This window comes from Rhodnius prolixus, unplaced genomic scaffold (genome assembly GCF_049639745.1).
Source record: "Rhodnius prolixus isolate KJV_2025 unplaced genomic scaffold, Rpr scaffold_7, whole genome shotgun sequence".
In the NCBI taxonomy this organism is placed as follows: domain Eukaryota; kingdom Metazoa; phylum Arthropoda; class Insecta; order Hemiptera; family Reduviidae; genus Rhodnius; species Rhodnius prolixus.
In genome coordinates, this window is record NW_027411582.1 from 23153838 (window position 1) to 23167057 (window position 13220).

At 32.3% G+C, this 13220-nt stretch overlaps 1 protein-coding gene and 1 long non-coding RNA gene across 8 annotated transcripts in view; both read left to right on the plus strand.

Annotated features, from left to right (window-relative positions):
* The first annotated feature begins 362 nt into the window (after positions 1-362).
* On the plus strand, positions 363-9441 carry LOC141447219 (uncharacterized). Its single transcript, XR_012454216.1, has 3 exons — positions 363-681; positions 860-4609; positions 9319-9441. It is a non-coding gene; the product is annotated as an uncharacterized lncRNA (long non-coding RNA).
* A 2327-nt stretch (positions 9442-11768) lies between these two features.
* Positions 11769-13220, plus strand: part of LOC141447210 (calcitonin gene-related peptide type 1 receptor-like) — a 444034-nt gene continuing 442582 nt past the window's right edge. For 6 of the 7 annotated variants that reach the window (XM_074114519.1, XM_074114517.1, XM_074114518.1 and 3 more), the window contains exon 1: positions 11769-11839. The gene's annotated coding sequence lies outside the window, so the exon portion shown is untranslated. Of the gene's footprint in view, positions 11840-12287; positions 12751-13220 lie in introns of those variants that run through there. The other variant, XM_074114516.1, reaches the window with a different exon arrangement.

The following is a 13220-nucleotide window of genomic DNA, read 5'->3' on the forward strand; positions in this document are numbered from 1 at the left end:
AAATTATATATTTTAAAAGATACAAGCCTCATAAGTTTGAAAATTCTATTTTATTTTATCAATAAACATAATTGTTTTAAATAATAATTATTATTATTTATTTACAAAACATTACATATGCTCACAAAAATGAAAGAATACAGAAGTTGAGGTTTCAAGCTTAGCACCTATTGTTTAAAAATCCCTCTAAAACGTCAGAGGGGAAGCCCTTTAACCTCTCATATTCTTTCCCCTAAAATACATTTTCGAATTTTTTGAATTAAATTAAATTGAAATAAGGGCGTTCTTTTTAAACTCATAAAGATATGTACAAACAAAAAATAGTAGTGTTAGTAAATTATTTATTTTTTTAGGACCCATAATCCACGCGAATAGTAAAGATAAGTCATTTTGAAAAGAAATGTATTATGATAAACCTTCCTTTGATTCGATTTTTTCAAACACTATATCTGTTAAGAGAAAATGAGGACAAATAACGCACAAAAATTACACGAACAACTTTTATAGTTAATATATTTACCTTAAACGATTAGTTTCTCTTAAAGATCATAGATGGGGGAAGTGTAGTATTAGCACGCTCAACACAGATGAGCATCGCGATTCTTAAAACAAGTGAAATCTATCAACACGTAACTTCGAGACTATCTTCACGTTTCTTTTACAACAAAGTAGCTTCAAATAGTAAGTGATTATAGCAATGCATTTAATAAATATTTAGTATTCTATAGCGAATAAAGGTACATTGTTAGATAAGAGACTAAAATTGCATTATATTGGGCGGACCAAATAAAAAATGTATGTAGAAAAATGTAAGAAAATATGAGAAATTTTAATTAATAGCAATTTAATTGATTTGTAGACTGATTTGATAAAAACACAAGCGTTAGAACTTTATCTGTGATGATACATGATGGAAAAAATATAACGTTCAAAAAGACACCACACTTCTGGTCAAGCGATGTTTATCAAACGAAAGATGTCCAGTTTCTCTACTGCTATCAGGAAGGCAAAGAAATAGTTGCCATTGAGGAATAAGGGCCGCGAGAATTAAACAAGATAACTTGTTTTCTGAGTAGGGGAAGACCTTAGCAAGGCAGATCGGCGCTTACTCTCTTTATTTAATTTACAACTGACTATTGGCAACTGACAAGTAAATGAAATAAAGTTAAATACACTTACACCGAAGGAGAAATGACCCAAGATCTTTCTGTAACTGTAATATAATGTAACAGTAATTAATTTGGACTTTTCTAACCTGGTAACTAGGAGCCTCACTCAATGAAACTACGACTAAAAAGCGGCGAAAATTAGTAGCAGCCAAAAGATATTATTTTGGTTTGTAGAAGTGCAAAAAAAGCAAATTAATCAGTAGAAACACGAAATTCCAGCCCAATTCTGGCTGTTGCTTCTCAGTCGTGAACGATATCCAAAAAAATATTAAAAGGAGCTAATTGTTTTCAAAAGAAAACCTATTACACAGAACACAAAGAAACAAAAAAAGAGTTTCATATGCGGAAAACATCAAATTGTATTTCTTACTTTCTCTTAAAATTACTTCTTTAAAGTGTTCCTAATGAATATTTATAAATTTTTTTAAAAAAAGTTAGCCTTATATTTGTATTAAAAGCAATGTTGAGATTTAAGACATCGTTCTAAAAGAAATCTGTCACACTGAACGACATAGTAATAGATAGCTATTTAGATGTTTATGCAAGAACTAATCACCAAACTAGTTTCTTACTGTATGGGTGGTGACTAATAATTTGAATGAAACTATAATTATAACTTTGGTCTCAGCCGTTATAGCTAGATTTATAGTCTTTCTTAAGTGAAATAGAAATCTTATTGAACTATTTCTTCAAATGTTTTTTAATTGAAAAGTTTCAATTAAAAAATAGAAATTGTTACAAAGAAGGGTGCCGTCTTTAATATGATATTCATTGTAAGAAATCACTCACACGTTTTGTGACGAAATTCGCAGCCTTCTTAATTAAAAAAAAAAAAATCCTTTAAACTCCAAATTATTACAAATTTTATGGATGGAATGCAATAAAAAGCAGTAATTTTCAGGGGTCATAGTTTCTTAAGCTACTTTTTGCTTTTTTTTATTTATATAAAAATGTTAATCTTCTTGTCTAATGAAGGCACTGCATTGTTCTATTGTAATTTCAACAGTACCGTCTACTATTTTTCTATTCGCTAATGTGCGCTGGAGAGATCAGGTAAGTTAATTGTTGCGTCGGGTCTGGGTTTTACATGAAATCTCACCCTAAATAAGATTTTTTAACAATCAATCTCGTCATTTACTTCGCTCGTCTATTCTCAAAGGGATCCAAATTCACCAATTCAACTTGTCGACATTGCACTGCTTTGAACAATTGATACTTATTTTCTGATCACTTTATTTTGCCTGTTGCGTACGGATTTCAAATAATGGAGACGTGCTCAAGTTTGGACCTGACAAGGTAGTAATACTCGTAAATATATGAATTTCAGTGCTATGTATCCTTGATATGCCTAAACATGAATCCCCATCAATTTTATTGCCTTCTTACACACTTCATCAATATGTTCTTTGCATTGAAATTCTTGGTCCGTGGGCACACCAAGTAATCTCACTGGATCAACTATATTTAGGAGAGAATCTCTTAAGATGTGTAAGAGGCCAAATACGGGTTTTCCTTTCTGGTGTAGATAATTGCCGCACATAAATTAATTTTAAGATCAAAGCGGTTAATTTTTGACCAGTCACTCGGGTAATTCATCTGAGTAGTATCTGCGTATCCTCTTACAATGTTATTCTCAGAAAAAGTTGCGAATCAACGGCAAAAAATATAGCATTGATCCCCAACTGATCCTTAAGGAATTCTCGATGAATTATCTAGGCCTAATCCATTCCATTTGACGAACTGGTTTCACTCACAGAGAAAATTTGAAGCTTTTTTGTAACAGGTTTCTAAAATGTTATATGCTTCATTTATTTACATATGTATGTATTCAAATAATTTATAAATAATAAATGTTTTTGTTGCTTTCATTTAAAAACATTAGTCCATATTTTTTTCTTCGAGGCTTATATTTAGCTTAGTAAATAACCAGTTAAAAGTGTTAGCTTCATTTTTGAGGATCATATTACTTAGAAATGTTTTTATTAATACGCCCTTTTTTTCAAAATTGTATTCTAGATTAAGTTTTTTAGATTTTATTCCTTCATTAAATTATAAGTTCTTAATTTGTTTCTTTTTTAATATTTTTTAAACAATAAATTAGAAAGTTTGTTTTTAATACAGTTTGTTCAGTGCCTTATTAAAACATATTTTTCTTAATAAAACAGATATTGCCATTTTATTTTGATCATAATGATATTTATTCTATTACATTTTCCCATGAACCTCCTACATGGTTACTTAATTAAACAATAACATTTAATTAAATGAAAATACCACAAAACAGTCGAAAACAATGTTGAGCAGATATAATAAGGGGTAAATAAGTATTTAGTGTGTTCCTCAGTTCACATCTAAACGTTTCTGTATTCTTTTACCAGTTTTGCGTTATTCAAGTCTTTGTTTATACTATAAAGAATGTTATTTATAAAGCTGGTTATAATTCTAGGAGTTAAAATTTATTCATTTATTTATTTTCTACCTTTCTCCATCGCTATATGTCTGAGAGTGTTTCTCTGGAGATTTTGTTTTTATAAATTTTGTTTCTATTTTTTTTCTTAATTTATAAGTGAGAGGAATTTTTGGATCGTAACAAATTGTCTATATCGAGTTCTCACTGGTTTTGAGGTTGTTGAATCCGAAGAAGTTGACCAAATACTGAAAGAATAATGGGAAAGAAAGGTACCTAGAAGAAAATATAGATCTGTCTTTAAAAACGGTCATGAACAAAAAAGAAAGAAGGCTTGTACTCTATACGATGAACTGGAACTAGTATCCTTTGTAACGAAAATCAAATTGAGATTGAATTTTGGATGGTTGCATGGAGGCAGAAGTACAATAGTTCTTTCTGTTAAAAGAAAATTCGGGAGAAAGAATGTCCCCGAGTAAGGGCAGATGTGGAGGAGGTAATGAAAAGAATGCAAAAAAAAAAAACTGAAGACGGGGAGACTCAGATCTTTGTAGGGTGAACCAAACCGCAAACATGCACATCGTAAATTTAACTTTGGAGCTTCTAAATAGACGAAAATTCAAAACCATCCTAGGAAAGTTGCCATGAAAAATATTTGAGATATAAGTAACAAAAATATATTAGAGTTATAAAAAGTATGAAATTGTTTTAAAATTTTTTAAGAAAAGCTTTTGTAAAAACTGTTGCCTTAAAATGCTGTTTGCCTTAGAGCCACTGTTTGTCAATAAATTTCATGATCCAACATTGTCAGGGAAGTGGTGAGGAATGAAAAACAATACCAGTTACATAGATGGCCGCAAGGTAGCATACCTTTTGCCATTTGAGGTTATAAACAAACTCACACTACTTAAGAACCACGAAAAAAGTTTAAAGAAGGCAGTAAAGACTGCATTTTCAATTATCTAAGGACAAAACTTAAGGTTCTACAAGAAATATTCAAAATTTTAAGTAGCAAAACAAAAGGATCTTGGAGGTGAGCCACTTTCAACAGTATTTAATATTAGAATATAATTTATTTTAGAATTTAAGTCTAGAAATAACACTGCTTAATTAGACAAAGTTTATTTATAAAATTTACTCAGCGTGGCAGAAACTAATAATTATAATACATAATTTTACTTTTAGTTAGAGCTAACAGTTCAGTAATTAAAGCCGATAAATATTCTCTCTTTTTTTATCTTACAAATATTTTGGGCTAAATATAAAATTAGACAGATGAACAAATTACACATATATTTTTATGTTCCAAGAGAGCTCGCCTTTAGTGGTAGATGATCAACAAATTGGAACCTGGACCTGCAATGTACACGTAATTACGTTCAGCAATCGGATGGATTGACCGAGTAACTCCAGCACTATACTATTTGTGCAGCACGCCTTCGTATTTATAACGTAAAGACATAGGAGCTATCACATTTCACTTCTGTAATATTGCAATTCAAGTAAGTTGGGGGGGGGGGGGTTTCCCGTGTTTATATTTCTGAGCTTTTTCTCATCCTGTTAATACTGATATGTTTCTAGTATGCAGCGAGGTTTCAGTCTTCAAAAACATGTTTTCGGTTTGGAAAAAAAAGACTGAAGATGGAGTTATACATGCATATTGTTTTCCTAACTCATGTAAGTTGATAATAGAAACAAGGGACATTTTTTTTTCTGGGCTACCTGAATAATATTTTTACTAAATAAGACTGATTTGGAGATCTTTCCTTCAGAAGAATTTTATTTAGCCATGTTGTAGCACAATCAATGCAGGATAGGTTTTTGTAGATTTTAGTGGCTAAAAGGAGCCCTGTCGTCAGGTCTCTTGGAATCGAATCAATCAATCTCTTGAATCGATACTCAATTATTGAACTCATACTTTATTTAGGTGAAAGAAATTTTAGAACATTTCGGTAACCTCAATGATTTGGACATTTCGAAATAATATATGTATGTACATACATATCTTGATGAAGGGTAAATAATGAAGTTTTTCTTAAGAAGGAAGAAGTTTACAATAAATAGAACACTGCTTGAACAAAATATATAAATATAAAACGCCTTAATTATTGTCATTAATCAAAATATTGTTTGTTTTGACCACAGAACTGCTAAATTTAGAAATCTTTAGTTCTGTATAATATCGTACGGTTCAATTAATTAATTATATTTTTACTTTAAAAAATATTACTTCATTTCTTTTATTAGCGAAATTAAAAAGATATCCCGAAGTCTTTCTTGATAAAATTAGAATATTGTCAAGCAGTGACGTCAGTTGAGATTTTTATCTCTACCTTTTGTTTCTTTCAGATCGTTTTCCTTTATAAATAAACTTAACCACTCTGTGGTAGTGCTTTAAGAAGGGCAATCACCCCTTCCTGACCAAAAAAGTAACTTAATTTTTCCTTTTTTTTTCTGGAATTGTTGCAATTAAAACTCAAAGCTGGGGCTTCTTCTTTTTCCGCCAACTACTTTGAGCGTGGAGGAATGGCTTGCTTCAGTCCATCTCGTCAATTGATATCTCTGATCTTTTATTTTGGGCAATTGGCCACCACGTTTATTTCCATTTATGCCTCTTAAAAGAGCTTTAGCTATTCTTTAGTATACAGGGTGAACCAGTAAGTAATGTCCCATAGGGCTACTCTATGTGTAGTACATCTAAAGTGGAGTTCAATGACGTATTTGCCAACTTCATATTTTCCACTCTTCTTGAGTGACGTCACTTTAATTTTTTTTTCTAAAATCATTACTTTTTTCCAATAAAAATGATATTACTCAGAAAGTGTTAGTCCGAATTCGATTCTGATGACACGGTTACAAAGACAGATAAATTTTCTAAAATTGACACCATTTCGAAGCATAAGTTATTCTCCAAACAGCCTCAATCTTCCTCCGGATGCTGGAAAAATAAAAGTAATAGAAATTTTTAAGAAAACTCATTAGGCCCTTATGTGATCATTATCAGACCTAGGTGCTGGCACATTTTATAAAAGTTTCCTTGCCTAATGGGCTTTCAAACGGTATATCATTTTCCAGGATTCCTTTTATCTTCGTACGAGAAATTACGTTTGTTCTGCAAGAAAACGTGTTCACGAGCACACAACAGTTGTTAGTTTATCTAGTTGTTTAATTCATTGAAAACTCTTTTAGATGGACCAGTAGTCAATTTTTAAAGTAGGTTGTCTTAAAATAAGGAAGTCAAAGGTTACAAATTGCACTTTAGAAAAAAAATCTCACCCTTATAAAGTAAATGTAACTTTTAAAAAAATCATTTAACCTTGACAAAAATGGGTGAAGAAAACCACAAAAACTTAATCCATTGATCCCAGCTGGAGCTAACTTGTAAAAAATAGAGTGCTCATCACATATTTAAATACTGATTTTTTTTAATTAAATAATTTATTTAGTTACAATCAACGCATTGAGTTATAAGCAACAAGGATAACAATAAGCAACATATCACACATATCAGAGTGGAGAAGTTACCCAGCGGTAACACTCCAAAAACATTCTAAATTCTACTGACCCTCGTCATCAGAGAGGAGATCGCGAGGCCTCTGTCTTTTAAGACGTTTAGGAAGTGTTATCTGGAAATGTTCTGGAAGATAGATGTTGTACCAGTGGGATTGTGATGTGTTTGAATGTTAAGATGGAATTTTCTGTATCGTGTTTTCAGCCACTTGTGTTGCACGAAAGGATTGTTCAAGTCTGTGTGAATGGTTTGGATTGATGACGTAGAAAGGAGCGTCAGCTGCAGACCGATTGTATACTGCAAGGACTGGGATCCTTTGCAAAGATTTGAGCGTTTGGTTGAACCTCCCACAGTTCGATGCCATAAGCCCCAGACTGGCTTTAATCTACTTACATAAATAAGTCTTTTGTTGTCCAGAGTGAGTTTTGATCTGTTGTCGAGTAGTCTTTTCAGTTGTCGCAAGCGTCTGTAGAGTTCTGTTCTCCTTAAGTCGAGTATGAGGGTTCCATGTAAGTCTTCTGTCAAAGAGTAAAGCCCAAGGTAGCGGACTCCATTGACTACTGGTAAAGGAATTAAATTGTAAAAGGCAGGAGGAAGAGTGATGCGTCGAAAAGTGAAAGTAATGTTTTGAGATTTTGTCTCGTTCAGTTTGATAGCCCCATTTTTCTAAGGAGGTGAGATGAGACTGAAGGTTTCTATGAGCTATTAATGGATCTTTGTTAGTAGATAAGATGACAGTATCGTCAGCATAGGTGAGAAGAGTAGTTTGAGGATGAGCAGGTGTGTCTGAGGAGTAGATTTTAAATTACTTAAATTTTTTTTTTTGTTTTATTTTACTTTTTACTCTTAAGCTTTTAATTTGCTACTGCTGAAGATGCTTGTAACAGCGACTAATCTTCAGCGCATATTGCCACAGCCCTTTTAATCATTAAAATATAACAGTGATAATAACCTATAATAATAAACAACATTTGCAAACATGAAACTTCAACGTTAATTAACATACAACTGTAGGGCCATCAATTTTCAAGAGATAGTTGCTTGTTTAACTTGACCACTAGACTTCATTATAATAGAGCTTATAAACTACCGTTGAGAGGCAAATAGGCGTCTGGGCTTTAGATGAACATTATTTCCCTAATTATGATGGGTAATCTACGATGCCTTTTCATGCTATAACTTTTGTGGATGTTTGAAGATAGCCCATCTTATTTCTTTTAATAGTTATTAGTTTTAGGTGAATGTTAACCTTTTCTGGCACATTTCCAGATTTAATCTAATAGCTAAAGTAGTTTCGGTTTTGTCTTCCCACACAGCATCCTCCTTGAACTTAGTTCTTTGATTCTAAATGGCCACTTGAAACAAACCTAAATATCAACTCTTTTTTTTTTAATTTGTTTATTTATTTTGCAACTGTAATAGATACAACAAGCAAAAGAGATGAGGGTAAGGAAATGGCGCAAATACACGGGCACCCATATACGTATATGCACTTACATACACGTGCGCGCACATGCATGTGCGCCAAGAGGCGTGAGTGGAGTGGACGACGACCATCCAGTGATGGAAGCCGTTAGTTCGCCAGAGATTGGCAAGCTTACACAGCAACCATCCTAGGAGGTCGGCGTTATGTGTTGAGATGGTCGCGTGGCTACCGCCGCTTTTGTCTACGCTGTGGATTTGAAGGAAGTGTTGTAGTAGACATGTTGTGGGATCCAGAGGGTTGTAATGACTGTTCTAGATTTGGATGGAGTTTTGTGTATCGAGATTGGGGCTATTTCCAGAGACGAGAGGAATATTGAGATCAGAGTGTATAGTATGATTGGAGACGTAGAAGGGAGCGTTAACTATTGTTCTCAGGATTTTTGATTGTAAGGTTTGAAGTCGGTTGATGTTCGATTTTTTAGCGCTTTCACAGAGCTGTATTCGTACGTCCATATTGGGGCAAGTAGAGCGGTATATAGTGTTCGTTTGTTCGTCAGAGTCAGTTTTGATCGTCTGTCGAGTAGTCTTTTTAACACTTTGTACCTGAGATTGAGGTCAATTTGTTTGAGTATCGTGTGGGGGTTCCAAGTTAGTCGTTTGTCAAGATGTAGTCCGAGATATCGTACTTGGTTAGTAATTGGTATGGAAGTATTGTGGAAGGAGAGAGGAGGGAGAGTTTTCTTGTTTAGAGTGAATACTATGTATTTAGATTTCAATTCATTCACTTTGATTCTCCACTTTTGCAGCCAAGGCATTTTGGTGTGATTGGAGTGCACGGCATGCTATTACAGGATCTAGATGAGGTGATACAATTGCAGTACCGTCGCCGAAAGTGAAAGTAATTGTAGTCGGGTGAGTTGGTAAGTCGGCAGTATAGAGAATATAAAGTAAGTGGGCTAGAATGCTTCCTCGAGGAACTCCAGCGAGTATTGGAAGAATAAGAGAAGAAGAAGAACCTTGTTTGACTTGGAAGAAACGGTCGGAGAGATAAGACTTAAGGATGAGGTTAAAGGTAGAAGACAGTAAAATATCAACTTAAATTAAAAAAAATAAATAAATAATAATAATTGAAGATATTTTTGAGTTTATCGCCCCCAAAAAATGAAAAATTCATGGTTAATTTTCAAAGTTATTACTTAAAATTATTAATCAATATGACAATTACAGTCAAGTTATTTTTTCGAAGCCTCGAAAATAATTTCAAAGTGATAGGCCTATTAAATCGTAGTTAGAATCACAAGTTTAAAGAATCTCTTAGCTTTATCACATATAATGCAAATTAACTATAAATACTGCTTAGTTCACTTACAACTGATTGATATTTTTCAAGGTCGGACTTCAGGAAAAATTTATATTTATAATATTATCCATTTATGAACATTTATTGAAACGACCTTAAGCTTTGACGCAAACTTTAATTTCACACAATTCCCAGAACCCAATGGATTTCCAAGGAAAATGTTGCAAACTAACGCCATATTTTAAAGATTTTTAATCGTCATGATTGCCTTTCCACAAGTCCTACTTTAAAAATAAACATAAAACCTTCAACCTTACCTCTTCAAGAATATTTAGAATATGAGAATGGAATTTCACCAAGCTGAAAAGCGCTGTATAAAATATAGGAAGGTAAAAATAATCTGAGTGTTACAAGAAAATTTGTCAAGTTGGTAATTTGATTACAACTTTTGTGTATTTCAGAGGTATTTTTTGCTTTCCCTTACCTCTAGATTTTGACAAAAATATATGCTTTGAAAATGAAAAATTTGTTTTTATGGAAAGGGTGAATGATCAGTTTTGACTGTAAAAAATTTTTCATTGTACAATAAAATGTCTAATCTATATTCCAAGTCCAGACTATTTATTACCCCAGTGATGTATCTATACAGATCGGATTTCTGTTTTTAGGTAATTATCCTCGACCAGTGGTTCTCAACCTTTCTAATGCCGTGACCCCACAAGACAGTTCCTCATGTTGCGGTGACCCCAAACCAAAAAATAATTTTGGTGGCTACTTCATAGTTGTAATTTTGCTACAGTTATGATTCGGAATGTAAATACCTGATATGCATTATGTATTCTCATTGCTACAAATCAAACATAATTTAAACATAGTGATTAATCATAAAAACAATATTTAATTATATATTGAGAAATATTTATTACTAATTCCAATAAATAACATTTCTCCATGGCATAGCATGGGTTTAAATCTAACAACAGTAATATAACAGTAAACAACAGTGCTGTATTTTTGCAACAGTATGCTGCCAAATTCAGTGAGATGGTTATGGTTGCTTCTTGCTTACCAATTCAGAAATTTCTCGGGACAGTCTTTGCAAGGGCACAGCGAAGATCATTTTCCACAACAAGTCTACTTGGGTATTTAGACTTGATTACCAGCAAGCTGGAAAACCCTTTTTTTCGCAAAGATATGTATTTTCCGGATGGCTTTAGGCGACCCCTATGTTTTGGTCGCGACCCACAGGTTGAAAAATCGCTGTTCTAGGAGAATCTGAATAATCATGTAATCAAGGTAATTTTAATCATGATTCAAGAATGTTTCAGATTGGTAGCGTTTTCGGGCGATCGAAAAAATTAACAAAAAACATCTACTATTCTTTAAATGAGAACTTTAGTTTGTTTATGATTTAAACAAAAACGTTTTTACAAAGTATCTTTAATGAAATTAAACATGTCTTTTTCGTTGTTGAGCAACACAAATAAAAAGACTAATTTCTAAAATAAAACAAAAATCTGTTTGAGAGAAAACCAAAGTATTATCTTTCATGCTGGCAGTCGCCACGGTAGCCGAGCGGTTAGAGGCGAGGCTTGCAAAGCTAAAAAAAGTATTTCAGTTAGTAGGTTCGATTCTCGGTGTATTCGCCTTAGATTTTATTTAATGGTTAATAAAAAGAAATAATCATACAGAATGTTTTAGTAGTCGCCTCCGTCCACAATTCCCTGGAGCCTGAAAAAATAAACATTACTTTTTTTATTTATATATTCAGGTACAAATAAATAAAAGTAAAATTTGAAACATCTACAAAAGAAAGTAATACTTGCACTTAACAATAGTAAATAAAAATTGAAATAATATATTCTAGTGAATAACTTACAAACGAGCCATAGTTATACGCGCCTGCTCGAACGAGCGCGGGCGCTTGCGTCGGCACTCAGAGACACAGGCAATGTGCCTTTCCTATGTTCCTTTACCACCTCTTCAGTTAGCTGCCGAACTTCGAATAGTCTACGTTCAACTACAAGGTAAAAAAAAAAAAAGTATATTTTTCCTTCTAAAAATATTACGTACATATTTAAAAACAAAACAAGAAAAAATTAGAAAATCAAATTCTAGATTTTAATATTTATCTACGATATTTGAAGAAAAAAAAATTTTAAAAATTAGTTTGGCGAATGGAATTTTTAGAAAAATAAAAATCTTAAAAGTTCAATTTAGGATAGGATATTATGCAATCTATTTTCAAAATTCATGATAATTAATATTTTTTTACTTGTGGTTTATTCTAGTAAATTTTATTACATTTTATATTTAAATGAATTGTTAAAATGAACATTAATAACGTATTTTTATTTTAAAATATAGTATAAAAAAAAAAAATAACTGAACCTATTTACAATGCATCTAATATAAAATAAATATAATGGAATCTAATGATATTAAGAAATATTGAAAAATAATAATAAATATGGTGCCTATATTAGTGTTCCCCTCCTGACATTACGTACTTTATATGTAAAGAGGTAGGTAACAGAGCAACAGGTAGTTGACCGTGAGGAACTGCCGTGAAAATATGTTGGGGTTTTTAATTAAAACGACGCTGTTAACTGCCAGATCAGTTTTCCACTAAATTTTGTTCAGTTTCTTATTGGTTATTAGGCCATTTTTTTCGCTTTTGCCATGTAAATGAAAACACGGATTATTGATAAAAGTATAGGTTAAATTGTAATACTTATGTGGTAGAATGAAATTTAGGAAAAAGAAAATTGCTTTTTTCTACTCTGTGGATTTGATTAGTTCTTCGCGATGTTTTTTTACGTGGCGTTTTGTCCACTTGTTGGTTTTTGTTTTAGTTTATAATCAAAAAGAAGTGCTGTGATTGTCTTCAAAATGTTTTGTGATGGAATTTCTCAGTGGATATACTCCTATTAAGATAGTAAGAGTTTAATTTTTTCTTAAACAATTGTTTATGCTTATTGTAAATTGTTTATTACATAAGTGGTACTTCCTTGGAATAGATTTTTTTTTCATTGGAATTTCAAGGCTTTGTAGAAAACTCCTCAGAGCTGGAATTTGTTGTGGAAAATGGTGAATGTTTAGGTCCTAGTAATGAAATATGCAGATGAAATCCTGCTTTAAATAGTTTTCTAATAATTAAATAAGGGTTGGAAGATAGAAAAACGGAAAAGCATGACAGTAAATCAATAATACTTCTCTGAAAAACGGTACCTCTATAGATTGAAGACTTGTGGGAGTTGAACATACAGAAGATTCAACAGTTCAAATTTATCAATGAGTGAGTAGAAAATAAATCCAGATGGCTTTGAATTTAGTGAAGTAGGTCAATGGTTTCTGCAGTAAGAAGGAGGATTACCCTTCTTCTTTAGAGATCTTTGCGTTTTAAAT